The sequence below is a fragment of the Rana temporaria genome, chromosome 3 (assembly GCF_905171775.1).
Source record: "Rana temporaria chromosome 3, aRanTem1.1, whole genome shotgun sequence".
Taxonomy (NCBI): Eukaryota; Metazoa; Chordata; class Amphibia; order Anura; family Ranidae; genus Rana; species Rana temporaria.
In genome coordinates this window covers 469,866,231-469,883,602 of record NC_053491.1, presented here as the reverse complement: position 1 = coordinate 469,883,602, position 17,372 = coordinate 469,866,231, and positions in this window count along the sequence as shown.

Here is a 17,372-nt window from a genome sequence, read left to right as displayed (position 1 = left end):
GATGCACAGCATTGTGTTATCTTTAGGTCATCCTGTAAGGGTTTACACCTTCTTTAAGTGAAATGCCTGCACTAATCTGTTCCTTTGCACTTTATTGCTTTCTACATGTAAAGCATATCATCAATATGGCTGTTGGCAACCCAGTATTGAGAGGACTGTCTTACTCAAAAGTCCCCTTCTGAACCAGTTGACCAAAGTTAAAATTTCAGGCAGTGTATTATGGTTGCTTTGGTGAATTCCCACATCAGTTTACTGTTAACATGCAGGATTTACCTTGAACCCATGGTAGTGGTGAACCTAAACTTTATTCCTAGTTACAATACATGTTTACACTATATCACTCAATGACACTTGTAGACTGCCTGCAAGTGAAACTTTACAGGAGTTGCTGCATTTTGACAGCCACCCCTGCAATAAATAATTCCCCTGTAATACATAGCAATTCCCAGCTGTCATTCTCACAGTTTGTCAGGATGCTTTCCAGAACAAATGTGCACGTGCCGCAATACACATGCCTGGAACTTCTGACAGTATCCTACATGGGCATGCTCATTTGTATTCTCACATTGGTGTGCACTAGCGTGCATGCATGTGCATCCAGTTCCAGTACCGGTGCCAAATGTCCTATTTAAAGGAAGAAGCAGTGACCGAGGATTGATGGATGATCTTCAGCTTGTCCATGATCAGTGGCAGCTGGTTCTCAAATTCGCAAACAAATGGAAAAAAAAATGCAGCCACTGTGCCCATCAAACGCAGCCACTGTGCCATCAGATGCAGCTACTATGCCATCAATTGTTGCCACTGTGCCATACCATCAATTGTCGCTACTGTGTCATCAATTGTCACCTCTGTGCCATGCCATAAATTTTTGCCACTGTGCCATCAATTGTTGCCACTGTGCCATGCCATTAAATGCAGCCACTGTGCCATGCCATCAACAGCAGCCACTGTGCCATCTTGTATCACCGCTGTGCCCATCAATTGTCACCACTGTGCCATGCCATCAAACACAGCCACTGTGCCATCAATTGTCGACGCTGTGCCCATCAATTGTCACCACTGTGCCATGCCATCAAACGCAGCCACTGTGCCATCAATTGTCACCACTGTGCCATCAATTGTCACCACTGTGCCATCAATTGTCGTCATTGTGCCCATCAATTGACAACACTGTGCCATTCCAAATGCAGCCACTGTGCCATCAAACGCAGCCACTGTGCCATCCAATGCAGCCACTGTGCCATCAATTGTCGCCACTGTGCCCATCAATTGTCACCACTGTGCCCATCAATTGTCACCACTGTGCCCATCAATTGTCGCCACTGTGCCCTGTAAAATGCTGCCAGATTGCTCCCTCCCCCGCCACCGCCACTGATGCCACTGTGCCATAAAACACAGCCACTGTGCCATGCCATCAAACGCAGCCACTGTGCCATCAATTGTCGCCACTGTGCCCATCAATTGTCGCCACTGTGCCCTGTAAAATACTGCCAGATTGCCCCCTCCCCCCCGCCTGGCACTTACCTTTCTGGGGTCAGCCATCCTCCTTCCACCGTCCCTTGATGTCTTCTCCTGCCCTCGATGAAGCTTCAGCCAATCAGGTTACCGGTGAACCAGAACCGGTGAACTTGATTGAAAAAAAACAATTGCAGCCTCACTGTACCCATCAAACGCAGCTACTGTGCCCATCAAACGCAGCCACTGTGCCCATCAAGTGCAGCCACTGTGCCCATCAAAAGCAGCCACTGTGCCATCAAATACAGCCACTGTGCCATCAATTGTCACCACTGTGCCATGCCATCAATTGTCGCCACTGTGCCATCAATTGTCGCCACTGTGCCATGCCATCAATTGTCGCCACTGTGCCATTAATTGTCGCCACTGTGCCATGCCATCAAATGCAGCCACTGTGCCATGCCACTGTGCCATCATTTATAGCCACTGTGCCCATCAATTGTCACCACTGTGCCATGCCATCAAACGCAGCCACTGTGCCATCAATTGTCGCCACTGTGCCATGCCATCAAGCGCAGCCACTGTGCCATCATTGTCACCACTGTGCCATCAATTGTCACCACTGTGCCATCAATTGTTGCCACTGTGCCCATCAATTGTCACCACTGTGCCATGCCAAACGCAGCCACTGTGCCATCAAATGCAGCCACTGTGCCCTGCCATCAAACGCAGCCACTGTGCCATCAATTGTCACCACTGTGCCCAGATTGCCCCCTTACCCCGCCTGGCACTTAACTTTCTGGGGTCAGCCATCCTTCTTCCACCATCCCTCGATGTCTTCGCCTGCCCTCGATGACACTTCTGCCAATCAGGTTACCGGTAACCAGAACCGGTGAACTTGATTGGCTGAGACACCTGTCAGTGTTAACCAGGAAACGCACACCCCCTGCGTCCCCTGGTTAACTATTTGGAAGCCCATTACAGCCCTCAGGCTGTAATCAGAAAGCCTATCAGAGCCGCTGGCTCTGATAGGCACTTCCAAAGCCAACCAGCTGCCGTTATTCAGATGGCCGGCGCTCACCAGGAGGCCGGCCATCTGAATAGTGGGTGGCAGTGACAATACATAGATTCATGCAATGCATGAATCTGTCTATTATATTCAGTGGCGGTGCAGGAACGAGAGGGGGCGGCGCTCCTGCACCCTCTATGAATGCACCGCCACTGTCCATGATCCTTGCTTCCATGTATGCTTGTGTATATCCTGATTTCCATTTACTGACTTGGCTTGCCCCTGGATTTCTCCTCTACATGATCTCTGTTTGTGACCTTTGCTTAAGGACTCTGCTTCTCCTGATAAACTGTGCATGACCCTGGTTTAGCTTCTGACTACTCTGCTGTAGGTCACATCATCCAGGGGCTCCCAAGGGTCACATCGTCCATTGGGTCCCGCTGCTGTCAATCAAATCCAATGACATGACCACAAAAGGGGAGGGGCCAAGTCCTGCATTCGGCAGATATAGATGCCCATACAGTAGCTCCCAACTGTGCCTGATTTCATGGGACTGTCGTCCCTTATTCCTCCTCATTTGTCCCTCATGGTCTGATCTATATAGTTGTGTATAAAATGCACTATTTATCTTGAAAAAGTGCTAAATCTTTCATTCAATTTCTAAATTGCTGCATTTGTAAATTGTAGAAGCCAATATAAAGAAATAGGAGTGGTAATAAAAAAAGCCCTTGTGGATTAATTTCACGTTTTGTCTTTGGTTCTTTCTCCTTTAAGAGGGTGTGGCAGGAGGCCTGTCCTATGCCTACATACTTTTGCTAGTAGGTGTCCTTCATTCCCATCTTAAAATGTTGGGAGGTATGGATGCTGAATGATGGACTCAGGAACGCGCTCGCAAGGTAACCCCCCCTCGGGAGAGCGCTTCTCTTAGGGGGTTATCTAATGAAGGGAGGAGCCGCGAGAGCTGCTGAGGGACCCCAGAAGAGGACAATCGGGGCCACACTGTGCAAATCGACATGTTTGTTATTTTAAAAAAAAATTGAACCTTTAGTATCAATTTAAAAATCTGAAGTGCTAAAATGTGTATGTTCTTCTGGGAATACGATCAAAGATATTAATGCAATAGCAGATTAGACTGATATCAAAAATGAGTTTGATGATAGTTAAAAGTTATGCAAATGCTATTTTTGCCATTGTATGTAACTATATATAACAGCACGAATTTCCTGACTTCGCAGGCAGTATATAATAGGATTAAACAATGGAGTTACTAAAATAAATATAACTGAGATTATTTTATTCATGACTGTGGAGTTTCCTCTCACTGGAGTGAGATAATTAATTAAAAGGGTTCCATAAAACACACCCACCAGCATGAGGTGGGTGCTGCAGGTGGAGAAAGCTTTCTTCCTGCTGAGGATGGACGTCATTCAAAGGATTATTGCAAAAATGTACACATAGCTTACAATGACTAAAACAAATGGTAAAATGATGTGAGGGAAAGCCAGGATAAATGTTGCAATTCGCAAAGCAGATGTGTCCGAGCAAGAAAGACTTACATAAGGTGGAGCATCACAGAAGTAATGGTCAATGATATTCTGGCTACAGAACTTGAGTTCAAGATAAAAAACAAGTGAGACCAATGTTAAGAGAAACCCAAAAATCCAGCAAAAGATAACCAAGAAATACTGGAGAGTGTGATCCATTATTGTGTTATAGTGTAAAGGTTTACATATGGCCAAATACCGGTCATAGGACATTGCTGCTAGAAGATAACATTCAGAAGTCCCCGAAGACCCATACAAGTAGATTTGAGTGATGCAGCCAGGAATAGATATGGTGGCTCCATCCAGCCATATAACACGTAACATGTTGGGGACAATCAGATGTAATAAAAACATTTCTGAGCATAAGAAATTCTTGAGGAAGAAATACATGGGGGACTGAAGACTTTTTTTGATTGACACCAATATAATTATCACAGTATCTAGCAGGAGAGTCACAGAATAAACCAAAAGTACAAAAATGAAGAACAGAGTTTTAAACCTACCAAGTCCAGGGAACCCTAGAAAGAAGAATTCAGTTACTCTTGTTACATTTTCATCATTCATGGTCTTTTTTTTGTTCCTTCAAACACAGAAGATCCTAAGGATTGGTATTAGCCTCTTGTGGTCCCAGTACAGTCTTGATCAGATCAGGAGAGGAAAAATAAGCATACAGAGTGAATCAGTTGTGATGTAGAACATGCTGATAGGAGGTGAGAAAGGAGTGACAGAGAGATGAGCTCATCAGCCTACCGCGTCTTCTTTTAATGCATAGTTGAAGGTTGGGGGAATCAAGATGTAAGTGTTACTTATCTGCAGAAAAGCTGTGTAAATTGTGGAACTGGGTGGGCAGAACTAAAGTCCTTTGGTAGAAAAACATCTCACATATATGTATATTATATGTGGATAAAAAATGTGTAGCGCTGAAAAAGTCACATGTTGCCAAAATGATTCAAAAATAATTATAACAAAAATAGTGTCCAATAAAGGTGAATGAAGTTCATATGGGAAATATTCCCGAGAGAAAGATGTAATCCTGTGTTACTCCAATGTTTTTCCAAAATATGTGAAGACCCACTACCAGTGAATGTAAGGGGAGGCTTACCAGCTAGCCTGTGACCGCACTTCTCAAGGGGATCAATACAGGCTCTGCAGAGATACAGATGATCATGAATGGTGTCCTGTGGAGACCTCCAGGAATGATCCTTTATCTATCCCCTCAGTAGCGATGGTCTGTGCAATCACTCAGGTGCTCCAGTGACAGGTGTTCCAGCACAAGAGAAGCAATGGTGATCCAGATTTTGAAAATTTAGTGAAAAATAGAAGGCTTCCAATAGTGCAGACGTTAAAAAAATGTATTGTAAAGTGCACAATAGCGGCTAAAAAATTCTCTATATAGAGTTTTGCAGACAATTTCCTCGCAAGGATGTATAAAAAAGAAGCTCCGTTCGTGTCAGTAAACGGGTTGTCGTTTTGCGCACGTGCAGTGCAAGGAAAACGTGACGCCCTACGGCTGTTTCGTCATAAACTAACATCATCATCATCATATGTATATCATATGCATATTTATATAAAATGAACAAAATGCAGCGCTAATGAAATGATAGTGCACACACCACTATACAAAGTAAGGGGGATATGTGTCCGGTAAGTGATGTAGATATGTGCAAAGAAATAGTACAAGTGAATATATATAAATAATGATTAAAAAAATATATATATATTGCATTAAAAAAATTGCATGAATAAAAAGAAAAAAAATTGCATCAAAAAAATTGCATCACACTAAGGTGCCTAAGTGCATAAACATGCATAATAAATAATAGTGGTAAACAGTCCAATCCTTAAAAATTACACACAAGTCCATATAAAAGTATTCTAAGGTGCTTCAGTGTGGATAAAACATGAATGAAAAATTCCACAGTGCTTTAGTGCATGTAATTACTAGCAGCAATCCAAGGGTGATGTATAATACAGTTCATACAACAACACACGGCCCAGTGAGTGATCCAAAAGTCATGCCAAGGTGTAGTCACACAGGTGCTCTCCTATGGTAATGGACGCTCACCTTAGAGCGTGCGATCTTGCAACTAAGCTTGGTCTGTGCACGCTTATGAACCACACCTGGGTTCTAATGGATAATGCTGGGTTCCTGGTTCCTTGGCAGGCAGCTCTAGATCATAGAATATATAAGAAAAAAAAACGGATGGTGCAAGTAACGTTTTAACAATATTTATTTAGATAAAAAGAGATCCCTTGCCGGGGTACTCACATACTGCAGGTGCGACAGTGCACCACTCTATAACAGGCTCGTAGCGAGATGTACAGATCGGGATATGGTAAACAGTCCTCACAGCCTCACACAGACTCTCCTGCCGTCCGGTCCCCTCCCCTATGCGTGACGATACAGGGGGTGTTGTATCTTCTTCAGGGGTAAAATATGCATATTTATCTGTTTGCCAGGAGTTCAGCTTCAAAACATTTTAATAGCTACTAACTAGTGGCAGTTATATTCTGATGAATTAACAAGCTTCATGCTTTAACGGCCAATTCATTCTTAAATGGAAGTCAAGGCAAAATATTTTTCACTTTTAAATTTTGCATGGAATCTTGTACCATCAGGTTAATAGGAAAACTTGTTGATGTGTGGCTAGAGATCAAATTAATTTCTAATGTAGAAACTTCATTGGAGAAAATAAACAATATGGGTCAAGTTTTCCCGGGTGACAAACATCTACCTAATCAGTGCCATTCCGCACAATGAATTCATGGGCTACAAATTTTTTCTCTCATTTTCTTTTGTACGTCTTTGTACAGTCGAGAAGGTAAAATCGCTTCAGTACTGCTGAAATTGGCCAAATGTTGTACTATACCCCTTTAAACATTTCTACAACACCTAACAATGGGTCAAATTCCAAACGAACGAGAACAAATGGATAAATAAAGATAAGGATTGTTACCATGCAGTACAAGATCATAAAACTCATGATTTAAAAAAAAAAAGAATAAGGTGTGTTACTAAACTCTAGGCAATCATTTATGTTTTTAGTAAAACTCTGATCACTGAGATTTTTATACACTTTGTGGCATTATTATTTATTGGCGTATATAATTAATTTACTATATTAAGATTCTAGAATGTTAACTTAGTTATGTTTATTATAGCTCTTTTGTGTAACTACAATTCCCCTGGCTGAAATGTCTAGTTATGTTTATCTCCAGGAAATTAGAAGCCTGTGTAAGAGAGTAAAATACTTGAAAGTTTTGCTTATTCCAGTATCTTGTATGAATAAAAATATTGGGAATACCTATAATTATAACAGAATATAATATACCACTAGTAACAAGTTACTCTGTTAATATAGGTAAGTTTACCAAAAATTGGCTTATATCTCAAACAAGTTTGGAGAACTGTAAAGAGTGTCCATGTTTTAGCCCTGGTTCACACTGGGCTGCGGGAGTGAAGCTGTGCGAGTTCAGCTGAACTCGCACGATTTCACTCCCGCCGGCAGTCCCGATTTCGGCCGCGATTTAAGAGACATCTGTGCAGGTTTCTGCACAGATGTCTATGTAAATCGCGGCCTGAAATCGCAAAAAGTAGTACAAGAACTACTTTTTGAAATCGGTGCAGCGCCGCAGATGCGGCGTCGCACCGATTAGGACGGCGCCATTGCCGACAATTGGAGGCATTTGAGATGCGATTTCACATGTGAAATCGCATCTCAAATTGAATGAAATCGCACCCAGTGTGAACCTGGGCTTAAACAAACAAAAAGTGTCCAAAAGAAGAAAAAATGAGTGACCAAAGTGAAAAGACAAAGGGCCGGATTCAGATACAATTGTGTATAATCTCAGATACGTTACGCCGCAGTAACTTAGGGCGCAAGTTCCGTATTCATAAAGAACTTGCGCCCTAAGTTACGGCGGCGTAGCGTATGTGGTCCGGCGTAAGCCCGCCTATTTCAAATGTGGATGATGTGGGCGTGTTTTACCTAAATTAATTGTGACCCCACGTATTTGACAATATTTACGAACGGCGCATGCCACGTCCGTGAACGTTTCCAAGTGCGCATGCTCCAAATTACGCCACAAACTGTCAATGTTTTTGACGTGAACGTAACTTACGTACAGCCCTTTTTGCGAACGACTTACGCAAACAACGTAAAATACAACGCTGTTCGGTCGTTTCCGACGTCCATACTTAACATGACTTACCCCTGCTTTATGAGGGGTAACTTTACGCCGGAAAAAGCCTTACGTAAACAACGTAAACTACATAAAAGATGCGCCGGGCGGATGTACGTTTCTGAATCGGCGTATCTACCTAATTTGCATATTAGACGCGGAAATCTACGGAAGCGCCACCTAGCGGCCAGCGTAAATATGCAGCCTAAGATACGACGGTGTAAGAGACTTACGCCGGCCGTATCTTAGTAAAATTCTGGCGTATCTTGCTTTCTGAATACAGAAAGAAGATACGCCGGCGCAGCTTAGAATTTACGCGGTGTATCTTAAGATACGCTCACGTAAATTCTTTCTGAATCCGGGCCAAAATCTTCTATGTTCAAAGAGAAATAGTCCAATTCCACACAAATGGCAAATTAGGAGTGTAAGAATAGGAAGTGAGACTGCTGTACACCACCACCACACTGAATTCTTCCTCAGGTGTCACACAAGATAATAAGGGGGGACCCTTACCAGATATATTGGACCTCAGATGGCAAGGTCATATGCGCTTGTGCAGATATTAACCTCTGCAAGGGTTAAATAGTGAACCGGAATGTCCAAACCACCGAGCTCCTCAGGGTCCCCTCCTCTGAAGTTAGCAATGGGGGCCCCGTAGTGTCGCTCTCTTCGTAATGGACAAATGATATATGGCGGCTAGATGATATATGTGCATCACCATAGGAGCCTGAGTGAGTGAGTGAGAAACTTACCGTATTTATCGGCGTAAACCGCGCACTTTTTTGCCCTGAAAATCAGGGCAAAATCGTGGGTGCGCGATATATATGCCGATACCCGCTTTCCCGCGCCGAGTTTGAATACTGCGCCAGCATATACCGAGCGCAGTACACTCGTATATAGTCGGGCAGGCTCGGCTGCTCTTGCGCTCACGTCCTGGACGTACAGGACGTGAGCGCGTGAGCAGCCGAGCCTGCCCGACTATACACGAGTGTACTGCGCTCGGTATATGCCGGCGCAGTATTCAAACTCGGCGCGGGAAAGCGGGGATCGAGCGGGGAGGACGCCGCAGAAGGACGCCGGACCCGACGAAGAGGACAGCCGAAGCCGCAGACGGACGCCGGACCCGACGAGGCCGCCAATGGACGCCGCGCAAGACACCAAAACTGTAAGTTTCCCGAACCCAAACTTTTTTTTAAAGTTCGGGTTCGAACCCGAACCCGAACATCCAGGTGTCCGCTCAACTCTAGTTCTAATTCCTTATGAGTGGAGTCAAGCAGCGGGATAATGTTGGCCTTGAATAGGTTGGAAAAGGGTGATGTGATATTTATGCCCAGGTACAACAGAGAGCCCTGGGCCCATGGGAAGGGACTTTGTAGATGTAAGATTGGATTTTTTTTTTTTTGGGGATGTGAATGACTAATAGATGGGATTTGTTGTCATTCATTTTATGATAGGAAATTGTATTAAATTCCTGAAGTACTTCTTGCACTTTGGGTAGTGATTTAGCCGGGTTAGAGAGTGTCACAATAACATTGTCTGCAAATAATGTGACGGTATGTTCGTGTTTCACTACTTTGATGCCTGAAATTAGTGGGTATGTTTGAAATTTCTCTGCCAATGGTTCCATTAAGTGCATGAAAATTAAGGTGGGTAGGGGTCACCCCTGTCTAGTTCCATTTGTTATGTTGAGACTCCTACAGAATAAACTCTCTATGAATACAAAGACCGAAGGGGTGGAGTACAGCGCAGAGATTGCCCTATTAATCTCCCCATAAAAGTCAAACTTGTGGAGGACCTGTGACAGATATTCTCAATGGACCCTGCCAAAGGCCTTCACCACATCCAGTGTGAGGAACAGAGAAGGCCGTCTGGCATCCGATGACCCGACACAAAGCCAACCTGATCTTGTTTAACTAATGAGGGAAGTAATTGTGAGATTCTAGTGGCTATAATTTTGGCATATATTTTTCGATCTACGTTTAGAAGAGATATTGGCCTAAAGTTTTGAGTGGTGACCGGGTCCTTCCCAGGCTTAGCGAGGTGTTAATATTGTGGTAAATAACATTTCAGGTGGGAACGATGCAGGCGACATGGCTGCATTGTATACTTTAAAATATTTGATAGTATTCAGAGGAAAACCCATCTGGGCCTGGGCAATAATTATGGGCCATTTGTTTGATTATTTTAGTAAATTTCAGGAATTGTGAAAGGCTGATTCAATATATTTAGATCATGAGGCAGGCAGTGATATAGGCCCAGATTCACAAAGCACTTACGCCGACGTATAGCACGTTGCGCCGACGTAAGTGCAAATGTGCGCCGGCGTACGTGTGCGCCAGACCCACAAACCAACAAAACAGGCTACATCCCGCCGAAGTAGCTTGCACACGCCGGCGTAGGGTGGGTGCACATATGGACTGGGCGCATGGTGCTGCTCCCATTGATTAGCCATTCAAACATGCAAATGAGGGAAATACGCCGATTTACGAACGTGCGTGTGCCCGGCGCATGCTACGCGAGATGCGCGTAAGTTGTATGTCCGGCGTAAAGTTATTCCCCATAAATGAGGTGCAACCCGGCAACAGACATGCAAAGTCTGTACCAGGGAACACAAGCCGGCGTATTGTGCGTTGGACGTGTGTTTGGCTGGGCGTACGTTATGATCACGGCGTACGCAGTGATCCGGTGTAGCTTAGGCAGTTGTGCGGGCGTGGTTGTGAGCAGGCGCAGGGGGGTGCTGTGCATGCGTCCACGTCACGGCGCATGCGCAGTTCGTAATACGTACCTGTCTGGCGCTTGGCCCATCATTTGCATGGAGTCACGCCTCATTTGCATGGGTTCACGCCCACTTCCACCTACGCCGGCGTGCACCTTCGAAACCCACGCCACGCTGGCACAGCTTTGGGAGCACTGGCTTGCTGAATGCAATGCTTGCCTCTCTGCGCTACGTTGGCGTAGCGTACAGTGTTTGCTCTACGGCAGCGTTATGTGCGCCTTGCTCTCTGTGAATCTGGGCCATAGAGTCTAGGAATTTAGTGATATCTTCTAGGGTTGGTTGAGGCGTAGAAGTTTCCTCACTTAGATTATAAAGGTTGCTGTAATATGTTCTAAAGGCATCCGTAATCTCTTGTGGATTCCGAATTTTAGAACCTGTAGTTGGATGCTTTAGAAAGGGAATTTTTTTGTCCAGAAATCTTTTTTTTAACTTGATTTGCTAAAAGCTTACCCGCTCTGTTGCCTTGATAATAGTTGTTAAGCTTTAAAATTTGCATATGACAATCCTATTGGGACAGCAGTAGTTGTCTCAGTTCATGTCTAGCTTGGGTTAATGTATAATAGGTAGAAATTGATAATTGTAGTTTGTTCATGCGTTCAAGCTCAAGAAGATTATGCCTCTTAGCCACAGTACTCATCTTTAACAGAACACCTCTGAGGCACGCCTTGTGTGCATTCCGCAATGTGAAGGGATCTGAAACGGAGTGTTCATGTATCGTGTGTACAAGGCCTTAGTCACTTGATATAAAAAAGAAAAATTATTCCAGACGGAATCTGGGCAGAGATTAATCTGCTAAATCTTGGGGGTATAGAGAACTGCTTAACAACATTTTTTTTTCCCCCCATAGTTTTACTTAAAGATTTTGGAAAGAATTTAATGACCATCATCTGGGTGATGGTGCACTTTAACCAATTCCCACCCGCCATATAGCAGAAGACAACATAAAGTTACTGGGTGCCATACGACATCCAGCAGGATAAGCCACGGGGGCATGCAGTGCAGTGAACGGTGGTGTGGTGTATCAGTCTGACACACCACATTTCTGATCCCAGTAAAGAGCCTATGATATGAGCTCTTTATCATGTGATCACCTGTGTCCAATCACAGCTGATCACATGGTAACCAGAAAGTGCAGTTTATCGGCTTTTCCTCTTAGTGTTGCTTTCCTGATGGGGGGTCTGCGCTGATAATCAGTGCATTAATTATCCGTACAGACTCATCGAGGGTGCCCACTAGAGGCCACCAAGTATGCCCTCTAGAGATGACCAGCGATGCCCACTAGAGACCACCAGGAATGCCCACTAGAGACCACCAGGGATGCCAATCAGTGCCCATTAGAAATGCAAATCCATGGCCATCAGTTCTGCCTGTCAGTGCCTCCTAATCAGTGCTGCCTATCAGTGCCATCTATCAGTGACCATCAGTTATGCCTATCAGTGCCACCTATGAGTGCTTATCAGTGCCGCCTATCAGTGCCAAACAGTGATGCATATACATGCCCAATCATCAGTGCCACCTCATCAGTGCCACTTCATCAGTGCTGCCTTATCAGTGACTGTCAGTGCAGCCTCATCCGTGCTCATCAGTGAATAAGAAAAACGTACTTATTTACAAAGTTTATAGCAGAAACAAAGACTTGTTTTTATTTTTTATTTTACATTTTTGGTCTCTTTTTATTTGTGGCACAAAAAATAAAAAAAAGTGCCCCGTATTGAAGTGGTTAAGCTATTGGATTGTTCCTATTGCAAATGAAAATGTAAAAACTGAACACAAATATTTTAACTGCTTGCCGACCTGCCACCGTCGTTTTACGGCGGCAGGTTGGCTCCCCTGCGCAAGAGCCCGTAGCTCTACGTCGGCTCTCTTGCAGTCCCGTGAGTGTGCCCGGTGGGAGTGATCGCCGCCGGGCACCCGCGATTGCTCGTTACAGAGCGGGGACCGGGAGCTGTGTGTGTAAACACACAGCTCCCGGTCCTGTCAGGGGGAGAAATGCTGATCCTCTGTTCATACAACGTATAAACAGAAGATCAGTGATTTCCCCTAGTGAGGCCACCCCCCCACAGTAAGAACACACCCAGGTAACATACTTAACCCCTTCCCCGCCCCTAGTGTTAACCCCTTCACTGCCAGTGGCATTTTTATAGTAATCCAATGCATTTTTATAGCACTGATCGCTATAAAAATGCCAATGGTCCGAAAAATATGTCAAAAGTGTCTGAAGTGTCCTCCATAATGTCGCAGTACCGGAAAAAAAAAAACGCTGATCGCCGCCATTACTAGTAAAAAAAAAATATATTAAAAAAAATGCCATAAAAATACCCCCTATTTTGTAAACGCTATAACTTTTGCGCAAACCAATCAATAAACGCTTATTGCAATTTTTTTTACGGAAAATATGTAGAAGAATACGTATCGGGCTAAACTGAGGAAAAAAAACGTTTTTTTTTTTAAATATTTTGGGGGGATATTTATTATAGCAAAAAGTAAAAAATATTCATTTTTTTCAAAATTGTCGCTCTATTTTTGTTTATAGCGCAAAAAATAAAAACCGCAGAGGTGATCAAATACCACCAAAAGAAAGCTCTATTTGTGGGGAAAAAAGGACGCCAATTTTGTTTGTGAGCCACGTCGCACGACCGCGCAATTGTCAGTTAAAGTGACGCAGTCCCGAATCGCAAAAAGTGCTCTGGTCTTTGGGCAGCAATATGGCCCGGGGGTTTGGTTGTTAACTTAAAAATATAATGGGCATTACCTCTCAAATTCTGATACAAGATGGAAATGTAATAATGTATGCGTCAAATATTATAATAATAATAATATATTATATATAAATAATAATTCTAAGCATTGTGATTTTCAACTCCACTTATGTTTATAACTGGATATAACAGCATGCATATCCTTGTTTCTCAGGCTGTATATTATGGGATTAAACAATGGTGTTATTACAGTAAAAATAACTGAAATCATCTTTTTATTGACTACGGAACGTCCTCTTACTGGAGAAAAGTAATTTATTAACGCGGCTCCATAAAACATTCCCACCACCAAGAGGTGAGTGCTACAGGTAGAGAAGGCTTTCTTCCTGCTGCCGACAGACGGCATTCTCAGGATGGCTACACAAATACACACATAACTTACAACAGTTAATAGAAATGGTATAGCAATTATGGGGACAGATAAAACAAATATATAAGTTTGCAGACCAGAAGTATCAGAACAAGCAATGTCCACAAAAGGAGCAAGATCACAGAAGTAGTGGTCAATGATATTCCGATCACAGAACTTTAGTAAAGCCATAAAAATCATTGTGGTCAATGTCAAAAAGAAACCAAACACCCAGCAAAAGATAACCAGGAAATATTGACGGGTGTGGTCCATTATTGTATTATAGTGTAAAGGTTTACATATGGCCAAATATCGGTCATAGGACATGACTGTGAGAAGGTAACATTCAGAAGTACCTGAAGATACAAAGAAGTAATTCTGAGTGATACATCCAGGGACAGACATGGTGGCTCCATCCATCCATATGATACGTAGCATATTGGGGACAATAACAGTCACTAAACACATTTCTGAAAGTAAGAAATTGTTAAGGAACAAGTACATGGGGGAATGTAGACTTTTTTTGGTTGACACTAACATTATAATCATAATATCGAGGAGCACTGTCACGGTATATGCAGACAATATAAGAAGAAAGAGAACAAGTCTGAATCCACCAAGTCCGGGGAACCCCAGAAAAAAGAATGTATTTACCGCCGTCACATTGTTGTTATCCATATTAGTTTTTGTGGCTGAAAAAGCGGAAATAAATTAAAGATCTACACCACTAGTTCCTTATTTTCACTAAAGGTTGAAATTCTGACTATAAAGCATGCTGTAGGTAAAGTCTATAGGCAGACTGTCTTCTGCCACCGCCAACCGTCCCAAGTTGACTGGCTACCCTTAGTAGGGCAGATAGGCAAGACAACATGCCTTGTCTAAATATGGCACTTAGGGCATGTATTGGAGTATAAACCAAGAATGAGTGAACTGTATGCATGACATTTCAATGAATACACATACACTAACTGTACAGAGAATGGAATAATGGAAATCCATCTGTATAACACTAATAGGTGAGAAGGTAGTCTGGGAACTCTTATTGTACAAAGGAATATGTTACAGTCAGTCAACATCATGGTGTGTGAATTAGTGTATGCCACCATTATCAGCCAAAAAATGGGACATTCGTAAATTTGGAAGACAGAGAAAATTACTCAAAGGATGGTAATTAATGGTCGGACTTTAGAGGCAAGACGGGAATATCAAAAATTATAAATTTATTACAAAAAATACAGGTTTTATTTACAAAACAGATCGATAAAAGAAAATTAAATATATTTTTCTACTGCTAATTTCTTCTGCTCGTTCTGAGGAAGCCCAAAGGCGAAACGCGTAGACGATGCACAGAGGATATTTTCCATATCATATATCCTATATGGCTTTCTTTTATCGATCTGTTTTGTGAGTGAGTGAGTGAGTGAGTAAGTGAGAGACTTGTAAAGCGCAACACATGCGAACTGAATCGCCTCTGGGCGCTGTATCCATTTCATGGGTAAGGAACCCCTTGACCTCAGAAGAGATGGGTTTTAATCTTTCTCCTGAAGGCCAAGTGGTCTGACTCCAGTCGGATGGTGGTTGGTAGTGCATTCCACAGGCGAGGTCCCTGGACTGCAAATCTTCGATCTCCTTTGGACTTGTATCTGGCCTTGGGTATCTGGAGGAGGTTTTGATTGGTGGATCGCAGAATGCGATTGGGGTTATGGGCTTTTATTTTTTCGCATAGATATTAGGGTCTTTTTTATGAATACACTTATGCATTAGGCAGAGTGCCTTGAAAGTGATTCTGTCTTTTACTGGCAACCAATGAAGGGATCTCAGAGAAGGTGAGATTGATTCCCATGGTTTTTTTCCAGTCACCAGTCGAGCGGCCGTATTTTGAACGACTTGCAGACGAGTGATTTGGTATTTGGGGAGTCCTAGATAGAGGGCATTTGCGTAGTCGAGTCTGGAATTGATGATTGTTCCCACCACGACTACAATGTCCTCTTTCGGGATAAAGGGCGTGAGTCTGTAAAAAAATAAATAAAATTGTAATAAATTTATAATTTTTGATATTCCTGTCTTGCCTCTAAAGTCCGACCATTAATTACCATCTTTTGAGTAATTTTCTCTGTCTACCATTATCAGCCTTCTCACCAACAAACATTGAGTCCTGACTAAAATTTGATATTTTCAATACTTGGCATATTTTTTCACACAAAGACATATAGTAATTTTTTTTAATCAAACATTTTTGTTTTTGTTTTTGCTTTTTGTATACATAGTAAGAAAAAGGAGATCTTCCCATTTACATTCTATAATAATAAATACAGAAGTATTAATACAATCCAATGTTATAATAATTATCTATTCCATCAGAATGGAAATAACGAATAAGGAAAGAGAAAAGAGAAAAAAAAAAGAGAAACTCAACAACTTTAAACATCGAAAAGACATACAGTAATAACACATGACCTTAAATAAAAACCATGAAATGTAATATATTTTTAGCAACTATACCATGTCATTTTAAGAAGAATTCCAGTCAAATTCTAACAAAGCCTAAATCTACTCATACCACCAGGGTCGGGACAAGGGGTGGCTGTGAGGGGAAGCTGCCCTGGGTGCAGTGGTTTACTGGGGGCGCCTTCCTTCTCTTGCAAGGCTGACAGGAGTAGTGATAGTAATTTTGACAAGAAAGTAACTGCTGGGTGTAGGATCCCCTAAGCTTGCGCGTCATTAGCGATGGAGGGGGGTGCACTTTGTAAACTTTGCCCTGGGCACTGGATGACTTTGTCCCGGCATTGCCCACCCCCATTACCTATTCTAAGAACATTTTAAGATCATCCGATCCTGTCACATGATTGGGTCCAGGGCTGCCACCTCATCCCTTTAACCACGTAAGACCCGGACGAATATGTAGGTTAAGAACCTTGCCCCTTTTTGTGATTTGGCACTGTGTCGCTTTAACTGACAATTGCGCGGTCGTGCGACTTTGTTTTCCCAAATAAAATTGTCGTCCTTTTATTTCCACAAATAGAGCTTTCTATTGGTGGTATTTGATCACCTCTGCGGTTTTTATTTTTTGCGCTATAAACAAAAATAGAGCGACAATTTTGAAAAAAATGCAATATTTTTTACTTTTTGCTATAATAAATATCCCCAAAAAAAGATATAAAAAAAACATATTTTTTCCTCAGTTTAGGCCGATACATATTCTTCTACCTATTTTTGGTAAAAAAAAAATCGCACTAAGCATTTAACGATTGGTTTGCGCAAAATTTATAGCGTTTACAAAATAGGGCATAGTTTTATG